The sequence below is a fragment of the Chionomys nivalis genome, chromosome 16 (assembly GCF_950005125.1).
Source record: "Chionomys nivalis chromosome 16, mChiNiv1.1, whole genome shotgun sequence".
NCBI lineage: Eukaryota > Metazoa > Chordata > Mammalia > Rodentia > Cricetidae > Chionomys > Chionomys nivalis.
In genome coordinates this window covers 32756686-32773978 of record NC_080101.1, presented here as the reverse complement: position 1 = coordinate 32773978, position 17293 = coordinate 32756686, and the positions used below count along the sequence as shown (strand labels likewise).

The 17293-nt window shown below is 47.2% G+C and overlaps 1 protein-coding gene across 3 annotated transcripts in view; it reads right to left on the bottom strand.

Moving 5' to 3' along the window:
- Window positions 1-17293, bottom strand: part of Mob3b (MOB kinase activator 3B) — a 168218-nt gene that overhangs the window by 5954 nt on the left and 144971 nt on the right. The gene's annotated exons all lie outside the window — the stretch shown is intronic.

Sequence of the window (17293 nt, the reverse complement as noted above, 5' to 3'; positions counted from 1 at the left end):
CCAAATGGGTCATCCTTTCTCCTCCTTGAGACTCTGCATAGGCTGGCCTACTTCTATCTCGTTCCATTTCTACCTTCTTTACCTGGATGCCAGCCATTCCTCTTTCCAGTTCAGACATGGTGACATCCATTGGCTGAAAGACCTCATACCCACCTTTGGAGGTGGCCACGCCTTTCACCTGTGCACACCTTGACTGTGGTGCAGGGTGTACTGACTTTGGGTGGGCGGTAGTTTCAATGATAACGGCTCCCCTAGGATAACGTCCTTGAACACCTTGTCCCAGTTGCTGAAACTATTTGGGAAGGGTAAAGGGATGTGGATCTGTTGGAGAGGTGGTCCCACTATAATGAGAATCATTAAATGTCAGGAAGAAGACTCATCACATCTCCACACAGGCTTTCACCTGGGTTTGTATCCCCAATCTTTCTCACAATGCTGGCACAAGGGAGTTCTTTCTTCATCTTCGAGACCAGTGTGGGCTGCAGGACTGAAAGAGCCTTGAGCTTGTCAGCATTTGGGGAAGACAAGACTAAGGCATTTTAATTAGGTGGGGAAGTTCTGAGTTCCACTTGCTGCAGAATGGAATCAGCTGCTACATCTCCTGAATGCTGACCTGGGTCATCCCAGACAATAAAAGAGCAAACACCGGAGTCAAAGGAGTTAGCACGGGAGTGGCCTGGTGTTCAGAACACTGTTTGAAAACCATACAGACTGTGTGGTTAAAGAAATAATACACAGAGTTATCTAGGTACTTTCTCATTCTTTAATTACACACGAGCAATCTCATACTGCATGGCAGCCAGCAAACGAATCCATATGCAGAACTCCTGATGATCATCTCCTTGTGCTTACCAACTGAACCACGTTCTAGGGGACGGGGCTCATGTTCTCAAGGACTCCAGTCTCCGAAGGGGGAAGAAATGTGGTGGAGCCCAGGCTGAAACGTCACTGAAAGTATTGATTTACTGAGAAAGACATGGAGCATCGCTGGAACCGGGTTCAGGCATGTCGCAATCTCACTTTCGCCCCCTTGTCATCCACCCACCTGAATTCTAAGAGCATCTTGTCTTAAATGTCTGTTTGAGGGGACATCTTCTCTCAGTCCAGAACAAGAGGTAACCCTCTCGTCCCCCTTTAACAGTCACAGCACCCCTTTCCACCAGCGGGCTAGTCTATCGCCGACTTTGTTTCTGCCTCCTGGATCATCCCATCCAGGGTCCTAGAGACTCTGAGTGAGCAAGGCTGTGGCTGCTATGTGCTCTCGAGTGCCTGGGAATCCGGCTTCACCAAAGGCTTGCTCAGTCAAGCAATGCATAGGCCCCCAGTCTCTCCACCTGTAAGATGTAGTGTGATAATGGGTAGATCAGGGAAGTGTAAATGGGTTAATAGATGCACAGACTCAATACATAGTCATTTCCTCCTCTGACGGCTTTCTATAGAGATCGGGGCTCAGAAGCACAAACATGACAGCAGCCACTCCTTGCTGGCAGGAAGCGGCCTGGGGAAAGAGTTTTCCGTTAATAAATACCCTAATGTGGATATGAAGTTTAAAGGCAGGGGAGAGGTGAGATTGGCCTAGGGAGCTGGATGTGTGCTGGAGCAGAAAGCTCATGACCATAGCAGGGTGTGGACAACAAGAATAGACACACAGAGAGCCAGGCACCTGCAGCAAGGAAAGGAAATAACCCGAGAGAAGCGACTCCCGCCCCCAAATCTACTGTTCCCTTCCCAAGTTTCCAGAGACTCTTGAAACTGGGCACGGTGGTATACAACTGTAATCCCAACACTTGGGAGGCAGAAGCAGGAGGATTACGAATTTGAGGTTAGCCTGGGATATAAACACGCAAGGAAATGAAAACAAAACCATTAGTTCATGTATTTTGAGTTAGTATTTAATAACAGATGGTGCCGTTAGAGAGAGAGAGAGAGAGAGAGAGAGATTCCAAGGGTAAACCCGACTGCCGTTTTGTAACTAACCCTATACTTATTGGCAAGGGATCAGTGCTCCAAGGAAGAGAGGAAGGAACTTCCGATGAGTGCCCACGAAGTGCTCAGTGCTCCGGGGTGGCCTTGTCATGTGTACGCAGACACCTGAGAGGGAAGGGCAACTGTTGTTTGGTGGAGGAATCCTACTCTTGGAGCTGAAATGGCTTGGTCCAGGGGAACTGCAGCTTAACCAGGGGCAGGTGCTTCTAAAAGGCTCTCTTGCTCAAACCCATGTTCTGCGGGAAAACCTGCAACCCTGGCTGTGGCTTCAAGAGACACATGCGCACTGTGCTGACAAGGCCAGAGCGTTAGAAAGAAGATCGGCTTACAAAGCCACACGGAAAGGGGCAGGTGTGGGATTCAAACTGAAGCCAGGACTTTCCACACGACCAGGGGATTTAGCTTAAAGCCTCTGAGCCAGTAATAAATATGCATTGGAGTGATAACTTGGAAGTTAATTGACTCATATATTAATTATAGATGGCGGCAAGTTATTTCTGAATTTTTCACCTGACCCCATACCCCCACCCTTGGAGCTGCAATCCTGCAGCTTAGGCCAAACCAGGCTTTCGTGCCCCTTCCTGCCCTCTTCTCCCACCTTCCCCCAGAGCTTCCCGTAGTCCCATAGCTCCTTTGGATCATCATGGCTTTTGTGACACCATTCCCCAACCCTTTCCTGTGGATGAGATCCCTCCTTCTACAGCTCGGGTGTTCGGTTCTCGCCTTCTCTGAAAGCCCTGGTACCAGGCACTGAGTCTCTCCGCTGGCTTAGCCAGGCTAAGCCTCTGTCCCCGGTTGAGTGCAGTGATTTGACCCACTGAATGGCTCCATCCTCGCTGGTTTCCTTCCTGAGTCCTGGGGATGCCCACCAGGACTGGCTTTAGTGACACTGTCCTTTTCTCTCATCCATGGGAACGTGTCAAAACGCTAGCAGTACTTTTTCCTCAGCTAGACTGATATCAGTATGAATTAGTAGCTGCCATAGGGGGAAAAAAAGCGTTAAAACAATCACGCTTCTCAGAGTATGGACGCTTAAAACATGGAAGAGTTTCTGGAGAAAGTGGAGGGAGGGTATACACATTCAGAGAGCATACGGTCTTCTCCGAGACCTGTGACTCAGGCTGTGGAGAGTTAGTACTGGGCTTTTTCTCACCACAGTGTGAGTCCCAGCATGCAGAAGAAACGCTGAGATGTTCTTAAATTCCTCCATGGAAACCACGGTTGTGACCATAGTTGACCAGTTGGAAGACACTGTTCTTGCTACCACACTTAAAACGCGAGTTCGAGACTCACACTGGCGGAAGGAGAGAACTGACTCTTTCAAACTGTTCTCAGACCTCCACAAGCTCATATTTAATTTCTCAAAGTAGACTTTAAGGCTGTATTCTACTACTTTGCCACTTGGTGGCACCATCGAACTGTTTAAAGAACCGTTCTCCAGGCATGAACTTGGCTTTCCTCCACCAGCTAATTGGCAGGGTAAAGACATTCCTTCATTCCTTCCTCAAGGGGAGCGGGCTCAGCTCAGTATCTTCCACTCAGGGAACTCTTTTAAGGAGACGTCCCCATTGCTGGTCGTGCGGAATGTCACTGTATATAGCAGGCCGTCCAAACCTGCAGTATTGCTTAGGGTGGTTTCTTCAGGGGAGATTTTTCTGGCAAGTCTCTGGCAAGACACTCTATTTGGCTTGTTTAGGAAGAAAATCACAGCATTTGGAGGTTTGTGTGTTTGTTTATTGGCTCGGCTATTCCACTCCTGGGCACACGGATACAAGCACATTCCTGTTCAGTGCTGCTCTATTCACAAGAGCAAGGAAATGGAACCAGCCTAGAGGTGCGTTAACAGCTGAAGGGACATCGAAAATGTGGTGCATATATTGAAGTGGAATATTATTCGGCTGTAAAGGAAAATGGCATTTATGAAATTTGTAGAAAAATTGGTGGATTTGGGAATTAAGGTAGATGTCAGAAAGATAAAAACCGCATGTTATTTTTTCTTATACACAGCCTCTACATTATGTCCATATTATACCTTTTCATCTCATTCATTAATTGCTATCCCCTCCGACTCCCAAAAGCATGGGGATTAGAAACATTAGCCATCTTGAAAACCCCATTTGTGCCATGGGTATTCCCGCCCCTCCTTTATTGCCCATTGCTGCCCAGAGCTCTCTTCTAAGACTGACCTACTGTCTCCCTAAAGATGGTTCCTGGTCACATGCACTCATCCATACTAGTATTAGCCGGAGGGAGGCCATTCCTGTCTGCAAACAAGGGTAAGGGTGCATCTGACTATGTGAGACATTGGTGTTACAGCACCGCAGACAACAGGCAGATGTGATTTTGGATGCTATAAAATCAGACTAGACTTTCCCTTAGCCCCAAAGACTCAGAAGGCCTTGCTCTGCCTTGCAGCCATTGTAGCCATTGCAGTCACACTGCATCCAAGGGTAAGATGACGTGCTCTCTCCTCAGTTCCTGCTAGCTTCCTCAGCGGTACTGGCAGGGAGACACTGTGGAGGCCCAAACAGACATGAGTAGCCCGCACATCCCTTCTCTCCTTCCTGTGGGATGTACTAGCGACTTTGCACCCAGTCCACAAGGACCTCAGTATCTACATTCCTCGCATCATAGCAGCCCGGCACATGCGTGGTCTCCGCACTTGTTCCTTTAGTACTGAGATGCTCAGAACACTCCAGTTCATCCTTCCAAGCCCTGCTTAGAGTCTTTGAAGCTTCTAAGTCTAAGCCACCTGAATGGGAGACAGAGCAAGTCTCAAAAAGGAGAAGAGATCCCACAGTGAAGGAGAGGACGGGTCTCAGGGTTGCTAAGCAGGTTGCCGGAAAGCTGGCGAGAAATAAACAGAGAGCCAGTCAAATGTCAGCTGCCGGCTAGAGTGATATACGGCTAGAGTGATGTACGCAGAGAAAGAAAGAAGTTAAAAGTGAACAACCAAAACATAAAACACCCTACACAATCTCCCAGCCAGCTCCCGCCCAGGCTGGAGGCAGGCAGAGGCTTGGCGGTGGGACCACAGCTGTCCAAATGAGGCTGGCTTCCACTTCCTGTGGTGAGGATTTCTCTTCTCGCTTTTCAGAACCCAAGTAGCTGTGAAGACCAGGGGAAATAACATTGGTTTTTGGGCAAATGCCCTCGGTAGTTCCAGAAGCCAAGTTTTTCCCACCTCACTTATGGGAACACATGGGTAAGTCCATGGGACTTGCTTGTCCACCCTGCAGGGTGAGGTGTTTTCATGATACCAGTGAAAGCTGAAACACTGTAACCTGCCAGGGTGAATGTCTGTCATTTCCTTCTCTGAGCTCAGAGATCTTCCTTCTGGTCCCCAACCAGGCAGACTTTCTGGCAGGAAGCTTCCATTTAACTGCAGTCCAAATGATCAGCAGGTAATCCCAGATTATGGGGCCCACACATTTGCACACAACTATTTTTATAATGCAACTATGCCCATGGAACAAGAACTCGGAGAGGGAGAAAAAAAGTACTCTAGTAGGAAACTGACACTAGTCACTCTAACACATGTACATCTACACTCGCACACACACACACACACACGCACACACACAAATATACACACATACACACACGCACACACACAAACATACACACATACACGCACACACATACATGTACATACAAACACACGCACACACATACATGTACACACAAACACACACAAACATACATACACGCACACACATACACACGTGCACGCACACACACACATCACTTGGCAGACAGCGATGGGTGACGAGCAAAGCAGCCTAAGGAAGAAGGGGTGATGAAAAAGGACATGGCCAGCCAGCAAGCGTCTCGTGTCCTCACCAGGCGCATCTGTCTTTCCCTACGTGCCAGACACCCAGACACCGTCTGCGCTGTACAGCATCATGCAGGATGTCATGGTGTGTGGTCTTTATCCTACTCTGCAGAAGGAGCCGGGGGTCAGCATTTTGGCATAGTCACATACACAGTCATCAGGACAGCAAGTCTGAAACTTCTCCATCTGTCCCTCTCACGGGTCCATCGGCTGTATCCCCAGGCCTCACGCCTTCTGAATCACACACTTTCAGCAGAGCCTGAGTCAGTGGCCACCGCACCTCTGCACTAGCCACAGGGTGGGACCACTCCCAGGAAGCCCAAGGTCAGGCCTGCTCCCCTCCCTGGCAAGCATCCCAAAGTCTGAGATTGCTGAATAAATCAGGAGAACAGTCAGACTATAGAAATTAAAAAAATAAACAAAACCCAAATCCAAAATGCTCACAAGACTAGATGAGATGCAGCCAGTGTGTCAGAATTAAAAATGTCCCTTCTGGTGAGTTTGTAGGGATGTGGGTGGTGATGGAGCCAAACAAAGTCAAAATAGCAATGCAGCCGGCGAGAGCTCCCTGAGCAGAAAGGACAATATTTATTTCATTAATTCTGTTCCTAGCCACCCACATTACTGACACAGAGCGTGTTTCCTTTACACAAAGGTAGGTGTAAGCATGGACACATACATGCAGACCCTCAAATCCATACATACAGAAGAATGGACAGATAAACACACATACCCTCCACCCACCAAGAAAAGGTACTTATAGCCGATGCAAGAACGAAACTGCTTTTCTTTTCCCGAGCTCTATGCACATTAAAAAGACGTGACTTTATGTAAACACAGTCGGCGCTTGGTTTACACAGATTCACAGAAAGGAAGAGCTGCAGAATTTTGAAGCGCTCTCACGGAACCACAGGGTTATGTATGAGAACATGGCTGGGTGCCTCCTGCAAAAGACATGATGGCTACACCAGAGGAAGGGGGTCTTAGAATCCCGCAAAGGAAGGGAAGCCCTTGAGCGCCATGCCTGTGGTGGATGACCTAGGTCAGGTCAGGACTATGGAGAATCAGGAGATTAGCCTGGGGGTGTTGTTGAGGGATTATCTAGATTAGGTCATCTGAAGTGGGAGAACCCACCTGAATTGTGGGCAGCAACACCATTTCACGCACTGGCGTCTTGGGCTGAAGGAAAGGAAAAAGCCAGCTGAGCAGGAGAATCCATCACCCCCTGCTTCCTGACTGGGGGTGACTGCCATGTGCCCAGCCGCCCCAAACTCCCCCCACTACATGGTGGACTGCACCCTTGAACCCTCTTCTGTTAGGTGTTTTGTCACAGCGATAGGACAGTAACAAAGACACTGGGTCATGGCGTCATCACGCTCTGGCGTATGACGCCTTCACGTTCTGTTCTCAAGACCCTCCTCCACCCCCGCCCCCCACCCCTCAGACCCCTGAAGCACCAGAGTGCTTTGCGGCAGCATTCTTTCTAGCATTGTGACTTTCTCTGCAGATCAGCCCTCCTGGCTCTTCCACTGACTGAGACAATACTAACCCCTGACCAGGACAAGGCAGTGACCAGCCACGATCTTTGCTCTGAGCAATGCTATCTGTGACCCAGCCTAGCACATAAGCTACCCACTGTGGCTTTTACCTATGGCCTTCTCCCAATCCCATTTCCACTCGCTCAGTTTCCTCAGAGTTCCCTAGTGTTTATTTCTCCAGTCATAGCAAGAAGCCATCTTGGCTGTCTTGGAGCAGAGCAATACAGGGGTTGCAAGGTCTATCTATGTAGCAGTAATGGGGCCACTGACCCAGGTGAGGAGATCCTCGCCTGGGATCCTAGCTCGTATTCCTTCTCCCAGCTACAAGACTGCTAAACTCATTGGTCTTCACAAGCTGGACTTTGGTGAAATAGTGCTTTTGTTTGTCACTGGTTCCATTCTGGGATGACTGGACGTTCTGGTGTCTGTCACAAGTCTAGCTTCCTCCTCCCACACACTGCATTCACCCCCACAGCTGGATTGGCTCCTACAGATGCTCAAAAGGCCCCCATATTTTGAGGGGTGAAATAGATTAGATTTCTACACCGCTCAGTGTTCACCTATGGGGCCTCCCAGATCCCAGAAGCCAGACCTGGGCTTCTGTCATTGGCTTTCCATCAGCAACCAGAAAGACACCGGAAGCAGAATTCCATCCCCTAGGGGGGCAGCTGCAGGCACTAGGGTTTTCATGAATGGGATCAACTTTAGTGAACTTCAAGAAGCCCTGATCAGTCACTGCGGAAGTTTTCTGAACTTTGGGAGCACCGGTGCCTGGAGGAAGAGTTTACTTCACTTGGAAAAACAAAGAGTTTCAGAGAAGCCATCAGCCTCCTTGAAGGCATTACAGGACGGAACCTGCTAGAAGGTCATGAGACCTGTACCGGGTGGCTGATGAGACGTGGGGGAGGGGCCTCTGCCTTGGTGAGTTCCTAATTTGTGAAGTTGGCAGTTTCTTAGCAGGCCCATGCCTTTGGCTGGCGCAGTGTTGTTTAGACTAAGTAAAGAGGCCCAGAGCAAACTGAAAATTTTCATTTTAATAAAATACGATCATCAGCTACTTCTCAATTTGCAGTGGGGTTCTTTCCCAAAGAGCCTATCCTAACCTATAAACACGGTGAAAAGAACTTCACACACCTGACCTACTGAACATCTGGGTTAGCAACACAGTGGATCACAGAGGATGTGATCTGTGCCCTGTTGCTCACGCACGTGCAAGCACACACACACTTGTGCAGAGCTGAAGCTCCCATTGCCTAGCATCAAAAGAGAATAAATATATCATCAGCCTGCAAGAAGACCAAAGCTCAAAATTCTAAGTATGGTTTCTAGCATACAGTCACACAAATTCCAAGTATGCCGGTTTGATGAGTAGCAAATGCAATGTTTCAATCTCCCACAAGGGGCCTTTTGCATGTGTTTATGTGTGTGGTGTGTTGGCATGCTTGTGTTCATGTTTTGCATGTCTCTGCAGGCCTGAGGTGTCCTCATTTGTTCCCCACATTATATACTGAGATAAGGTCTCTTGCTGAAGCCGGAGCCAGCCGTCTTGACTAGAGTGGATGGATAGCCAGCGGCTCTGGGGAACCCGTTTCCACTTCTGTCTCCTGTGTGCTGGGATTACAGCCATCTGGCCCACCCTGTCTTTCTGTGGGCTGGATCTGAACTGCAGTCTTCACACTTCAGCAGCAAATGCTTTACTGAACAAAGGCTCCACCCTGGAGCCTTTAGAGCCAATCACCATTTGGTCTGACATTTGGGCACAGACTCTCCTCTCTGTGGGTGACTATTGGGCTATTTTATAGAGAAGCTGAGCTGGGACAGGTCAGTGACTTGTCTGAGGTTACATGGCTAGGACTTGGCAGAGCGAGAATTTAAACCCAGATCATCCAGAGCTTGTGGGTGGACAAGCCTTGGAAATCCGTTTTCCCTCTATATCAGGGACCAGAAAAATATGTGATCCAAATCCAGCTCATGTCTGCTTTCCCATGTCTACAATATAAGAACATGTTTAGTTTTTCAAATAGTAAAAAAATTAAAGGACTATTCCACAACATGTGATTATTATATGGAATTCAATTTTTTTTTTTTTTTTTTGGTTTTTCGAGACAGGGTTTCTCTGTGGTTTTGGAGCCTGTCCTGGAACTAGCTCTTGTAGACCAGGCTGGTCTCGAACTCACAGAGATCCGCCTGCCTCTGCCTCCCAAGTGCTGGGATTAAAGGCGTGCGCCACCAACGCCCGGCTGGAATTCAAATTTTTAAAGGATTTATTTATTTAGACATTTAAGGGGTTTGTCCGCATTCATGTAAATGCAACACTGCGTGTGTGTGTTGTATGCATGAAGGCTGGAAGAGAGTTAGGGATCCCCTGGAACTGGAGTTCCACAGTGGTGAGTTACCATGTGGGTGCTGGAGCTGAACCCCAGTCCTCTCAAAGAGCAGCCAGTGCTGTCAACAGCTGAGCCATCTCTCCAGCCCTTGGAACTCATGGAACCCAGCCATTCCTAGGTATCTGTGTGTGGTCTAAGACTGTATCCATGCCTCAGTAGCACAGTGGAATAGAGACAGAGACCACAAGACCATTACAGAAGATGCCCAAACTCCTTACCAGGTCATCACCATCCCCAAGGAGACTCTGTGGTTTTTAAAGTCCATAGGGTTATAAGTAGGTACCCAACTTGTCTTTTCAAAATTAGCCTGGCAATAAATATCCAACTAGTTCTCTTGTCTGCAGAGATCAGTGACGTCATCCCTGTAGGAACACACACCAGAAGCAGGAATGACCTAGACCTGTGTTTGTGGCCTGCAGGCATCTGTGGCTCCAAGAGTGTGGGACAGGCCCTATTCTCAGACTCACCATTAATGAACTATGAAAGTAAAATTAATTTTTCATGAAGGAAATGTGTTTTAAAGTGTTAAACAATTTTTACTTGTGGCTTTGTTCATTTTAAATTTTGATATTACAAGGCTAGAAGACTTGTTAATTACAAGGGCAGTGCGTGATTCTGAGGTCACTGTTTTACTCCATACAGAAGAGAGGAAGCTGGCAGCATCAAATGCTTCAGTCCAAGGGAGAAAGAAAGACATTCTTGATTTCCTCTCCATGTATTTCTTCAGCCCCCAACAAACAGCAGTAAGAATATAAATCATGGATTTTCTTTTTTTGAAGACAGGGTCTTTCTATGTGGGCCAGGCTGACCTTAAATGCTTGATCCTTCTGTCTCTGTCTCCTAAGTGCTCGAATTGTAAGAGTGTGCTTGCTACCTTAGGTCCTGAGGGGCCAGGGAGAGAGTTCAGTCAGTACAGTGCCTGCTGGGAAAGTGTGAAGACCCAAGGTCATGTCCCCAGCATCCAGGTAAAAAAAAATCTGGGTACGGTAGATTTGGAAGGATTGCGGTAGATTTGGAAGGATTGCGAATGGACCAGTGTAATCTTGGAGATCATTGGGCCAGCAGCCCCGCTGAATCAATGAGCTCCTGGTTCAGTGAGAAATCCTGCCCCAAAGGTGCCCCAAAGGTGGTGGGACTGAGGCCGGGCTGGAGACATGGCCAGTGTAGACAGCACAGGCTGCTCTTCCAGTCCTAGGGTCTACATGGTGATTCACAACATCTATAGCTCTGGATCCAGGGGACTTGATGCCCACTTCTGTCGTCTGCAAGCCCCAGACACACAGCTGGTGCACAGTCACACATGCAGGCAAAACAATCATAGGCATAAAATGATTACAAAAGTAATATGGAAAGAGATAAGGAAGACACACGTACCCTCACGTACATGCATACATACCCAGATGGTTATACATGACACATATGCACATATGTATACACACACTCACACTGAAACCTATTGATTTTGAAACAAGGTATTAAAGATGGGTATAATGATGGCTGTACAACAGTGAGCATGAATGGGTATAATGATGGCTGTACAACAGTGAGCATGAGCAATGAGTCTAACTGATTACACTGAACTATACATTTGAAAATAGTTAAGATGCTAAATGTTACCTGATGCGTGTTTTACCATAAAACACTTAAAATAGATATTAATTAAAAAAAACAATTCTCAAGTTTCTAAAAACTTTTTATATAAAGTTTCATTAGAAGAACCAAACAACAATATCCAGAGAAGGATTTGAAGCTTTGTTGCTAAAAGGTAAGCATGTTATGTGTGAATATGGTATATGTAGTGTATATATGTGTTTATGTCTAAGCACATTCTCAAGAAAATACTCACATTCCACCAATTCAATCCCCTCTCTCACTGTCTCCCATTTTAGGAATGCAATACAACAAGCACCCTTGCAGCAGCAGCAAAGAAACAACAATAATTAACTCCAATATCACACATCGGTGTCACCAGAAGAAATATCTGCAGCCCTGGGCCCCTATGAGGAGTCCTCTGCTGCACACGTGCAAAGGCTGCCGTAACCTGGAGGCGCAGAGTAGACCTAAGGAAAGTCAGGACCACAGTAGAAACCCAAGGCTAACATGGAACCGAGACACAGGCAGGTGTGCCAATCTCGGTGAAAGTTTTCCTCTTCAGTCTAGAGGCTGTAACATTAAAGCCGAGTGTGGATCTGGCCAAACATCTTTCTCTAATCCTATTTGCTAATGTTTTCCCAAGATTAATAAGATAAAATCCCTCAGCATGTGCTTTGAGTTGTTTGGTAATTTCCACCTGCTCCTCGGGGCAGACACGGCGCACTGCACGGGGCTTCTGAAGGCTCTACTGTCTGGAAAACACACAGCAACAACAGCTGCTTATGGCCTGGGACTGGTGGCGATGGGGGTCAGCTCTCTATGTGCCAATCAGCAACACTGGGCTTCTTAAGTGAAGCGGATGACAAAGGAACAGCGTGCTCCTTGTCCTCTGTCGTCTGCAGCAATAGAGTCACTGCAGATCGGCAGTGGGGCTCTGGCATGCGACGGGGCGGTGTGCAGCAGGTGCCAACTCCATCAAACAGCCATTGTCGTGTTTCATCTCAACCCTGTATCCTCGGCCATCATAAACCTTACACACACACACACACACACACACACATTTGAACATCTTCTTAGAAGTTATGTGTTTTCAAGGTAAGAGAAAACTCTAAAATTAACATTGTAAGTACAGATGCCACATACATATGGCCAAGTCACAACAGGACAGAACTTGTTTTGCAAACCACAGGCTCTTCTTTCGAGTTCAGTGTGCAAACTGTCATTCCTAGTTCAATCTGAGATTTAAAATTAGAATGACTACCTTCATGGGTGGCTGCTATCTAAAATTCTGGAACACTGACATAAAATGTTGCAGTCTCAATTTCCTTCGGTTTGGAAACAATGTGTCCATCGTGAATCGTCTAGAGTTGCGCTGGAAACAGAGTATACGGGAAAGGCAGTAACAACCTGTGTCATCGTGGGGCCGGAACCAGAGGAAATTTAGGCCTTGCCCCCCCAAGTCTAGGTGATTAATAATGATTTTAGCAACAGGTACCATTTCTCTGTATTAACCACTAAAGGATGTGGTTAACAGAAGAGGGAGAACCCTAACCTGGACTAAGGCGTCACACAGAGTGAAAGTGAGCCATGGTTTGGCTCAGCCTTACCATGTCCTATAAGATAACTTGAATGAGAAGGGCCCCTATGAGCTTTTATGTTTTAGGACTTGGTCCCCAGTTGGTGGAACTATTTGGGAAGCAGTAGGTGGCCTTATTGGAGGAGGTGTGTCACTAGGACTGGGCTTTGAGATGTAAAAAGTCTCATTCCCCTCCTTGCCTCAGAGTCAAGATGGGAGTTCTTAGCTGTTCCTTTGCTCCACCTAACTCTAACCCTTTGAAGGTGTAATTCAAATTAAATCCTTTCATTTATAAGTTGTCTTGATCATAATGTTTTATCACATCAATAGAAAATGGACTAAAACATGCTACCATTAAAAAAAAAACATTTTAATTACTTTTACACTTTCAAGCATGTCTCTAAAATCAGACCATGTTTACCGCTGTCTCCCAAGTCTCTCTCTTACGATCATATCTATTGTTTTTGTTGGTGACTGACTGGGAATAACCAGGGCCATCTGTGCAACCATGGGTTTGGAGCTGTCTTTGGAGAGTGGTGGGTTCATAAGCAAAGACCGTGATTCCCCCCTCCCAGAACCTATCAATAGTTAATAGTTCAGAGGTTAGGGGTAGGACCCAGCGAGCCCTTCCCTGACTGACTGTTAACGGGGCTGTCCTGTGGCCCAAGTGCAGGTCGCCACAGCTCTGAGGTAAAGAAGACAACGGCTGTAGGAAGTGCAGAGAACGGCCATTGAACCTGGTTTTTGGCTCTTGCATATTCCCTCCTATCCTGTTACTCTACCAGGAGATAAGGTAGAACCATTTGCATGTTCGCACAGTAGGACAGTTTACGCTGAAGGCAAAGGCCCTGAGTGCTCTCTTATTGTCGAGACTTGTACGCGGTAGGGGGGAACCTAGAGTAGGTGAGGTCCCAGAAGCTTCGAGGCCTGAGGACGTGAGGATAACTGCTGTTCACATAAGGAGACAGAAACACCAACTAGCTATCAACTAGACTAGGTATTGGGTGTAGGGTTGATCCTGAGGAAAGAGACAGAGAAAAGGAAAGTAAATCCAAGTTTGAAAACAAGAGAGACGGGACCAGACATCCATGAGGCCCTCCTCAGGCTCACATACCTTGCTGACCTCAGTTTTACTAAATTGGGAATAGTTGCTATTAGTTCTACAGTGAGAGGCAGGTACTACCTGCATTACAAAGACCTAGGAGCTTTTGAAAATCTAGAGTCATGACCAGCGATGTAGCTCAGTTGGCAGAGCTCTTGCCTAGCATGCATGAAGTCTAGGGTTCAGTCCCCTGCCTGATATCACTTGGGAGGTGGAGGCAGGAAGATCAGAAGTTCAAGCTCTTTCATGGTGATGTTAAGGGCAGATCCTTCAGTGGGCAGAGGGTTTGATACGTAAGTAGAATCTAAGCTGAGCATGGCAGTGAGGGTACCAGGAGACAGGCGGGTCCGAGGACTCACTGGCCAGTCTGTCTAGGCAAAATGGTAAGCTCCAGCTTTAGTGAAGGACCCTGTCTCAAGAAACAAGTCAGACAGTGACAGAGGGAGGCTGGACATTCACACACAGGTGCACCGGCACACGTGCCTCCCCTGTACTCTCACACAATATGACCCTCAGCTATCTAGGGAGTCGGATGCCAACTACACAGGCTACACGACATCCTGCCTCAAAAGCAAACCCAAAACCACCCAGGAAGGCGGCGTCACGAGCCCCATCTCTGGCCTACGGAGCCAGAACTTTTAACAGCAGCCCCATGCACCTATCCTTTATCCGCTTCGCAGGCACTCTTTTTTTTTTTTTTTTTTTTTTTTTTTTTTTTTTTTTGGTTTTTCGAGACAGGGTTTCTTTGTGGTTTTGGAGCCTGTCCTGGAACTAGCTCTTGTAGACCAGGCTGGTCTCGAACTCACAGAGATCCGCCTGCCTCTGCCTCCCGAGTGCTGGGATTAAAGGCGTGCGCCACCACCGCCCGGCTCTCCCCAGGCACTCTTACACAGGAAGTGGTCGAGAATCATCGCCCTCAGTCTCCCTGGTACCCCCACCCCTGAGGCTCCATGACAGCCATTACTAGGCGAGCTCTACTATGTCTGAGCCAGCCCCTGGAGATCCTGACCTAATAAACTGGAGATACTCCCAGGTGAGGGACAGTAGAGAGGCTCACAAATACTCGTAACTATTGCCAGAGGCCCAGGAGAACCGGCCTGTCAGCACCTGGACAGCTGGGGTGGATGAGAACTCTGGACTCAGGTCTTGGGACCATTGGGGCTGACAGAGAGCTGAGATGACGAGAGGCCTGACCAGAGTTTAGCATCCCCTGAAACTGCCCACAGAGGCCTTTCCAGCCAGGAGCCACAGGACCTGTCCATGGTGTCTGTTTTTAGCTCTAAACTATATATTTACATGAGGGCCTGAAGCTGAACAACACTGGAAACTTCATTGCCGGAGGGGTCCTCTAGTCTTTGGCTAACATATAAGCCATTTTTGTTATTATAACAAGCCCAAAACTGGAGGTTTCCTAGTTGTCCCTTGGAGATAAGTTTTTTTCCTGTCAAAACATTGTTCTTGTGAAAACTGAACTTTTAAAAAACAAGTTGGACGCGTTTACCGAGTATATTCTTAAAATAAAGTTGATTCAGGCATGTTTTATCTGCAGTAAAATGCTTCTATTTAAACACACAGTGTGATGAGTTTAGACAGATGTTTGTTCCCTATAAACATGCAGCCATGCCACAATTAAAACACTTCCATCATTCTTGAACATTCTGTTATGTCTGTGCAGTCAAACCGCTGGCCCCAGCTGTGGCCCCAACCAACCACTGATCTGTGACCCAGTGCTCTGCGTCAGCCTGTTCTGGAGTCTGATGTAAATGGCCTCAAACTATACGCCCTTTTGGTGTCTGGTTTTTTTTGCTCAGCACAATGATTTAAAGATCTACTGATAAGCATGAATTACCACCAGCGAATTTCCCTAACATCCACTGCCTCTTGGGCATCACAGGTAAGCATGCAGGCCAGTAGGATCGTCAGGACCCTACGTCAGTAGGAAGCACAGCATTCTGGAACGGAAAGCAGGTTACTGCAGAATGAATGGGAAGTGAGACAGCAAGTTCTTTACAAAAGCTGTGCTCGAGACTACAGGGAGATAACGGGAGTTCTAACTGAGCCGGAGGATTTCCAAAGCAATGGTGCTCGATGGGAGAAGAAAAGGAAAGGTAGGGGTCAAAAGTAGACATCACCGGCTTAAGAAATGCGATAGTTTAAAAACGTATCTGAAATTCCTCTCTTTAAGTGATGGGGCTTAAGCATGAGCTGGCCTTCATAATTCACTGCTGGGCAGCAAAGGGTGCACAGGCCACTTTCTCATCTCTGACACCAACCACGGTGGCTTTTGTCTTGGTTGCTCTATATAGGGGAAGAACAGTTGTTCCCAGGGAAATAACAATTAAACCAAGGCCTGCAGAATGAACAGGACATGGATCCTGAGGGACTTGCATGTACAACGAGTCATAGGTAAAAGCATGTGGCCCATGCAAAGGAATCTGGGAAATTCCTTTTGGAGTGATCCACACATCTCTTTCTTCATCCAAATCCAACCGCATACATTTATCTTTGTTTATGTTTCTAGTTACACTCAAAGTCCCAATGTTATGGGAATCTCTTCATACTAATGTGAACGGCTAATATCTGTTAGTACCACGTTCCAGTCCTATGAAATGGTTTGACTGTATATTTGACCTTTATGTGAAATATGACTTCATGGGAAGAGGTCCTCACATCTCACAGGGGGACCCATGGTAGTCCCTAGGTTAGGGACTCTCTGTAATCTTATCTTCATGGTTTTATTACAGTGGGGCAGATGACTGACGAGTGATGATCCAGAGTTATATTTCCATAAGTGAAACCTTTCTTCATGCAAGTCCCGAGTTGATATTCACTTGACACTTTTTCAAGCCAAGGAATCTAGCCTTATCTGGCTGGGAAATTTGAACCAGTGCCGATCACACAGAGAAGCCAGCATTTGGCAGGCTTGGGTATGGGCACTGAGCCAAACCGCCTATCCCGTTTTCATATAAATGTTGAAGATGATGAATTAATCCCCGCTGTGACTGACGTCTGCAGCAGTTCCCAACACCAAACAACACAGAACAGGAAAAGAAAAAAAGAAAAGAGAAGCAGTAACTGTTTGATGTCCCAGAAACCAATAGTACTCCCAATATTTTGAGCACTTCTCTGACAAGGGGGATTTGATGGAAGACCCAGGGAGAAATGCTGAGCACGTGGTTTTGAGTTTTATCTACAAACTGGAGAGAAGTAACTGAGCAAAAACAAACAGACCGTATTAGGAGCTTTGGAACTAAATGGAAACGGCTCCCTGCCGCA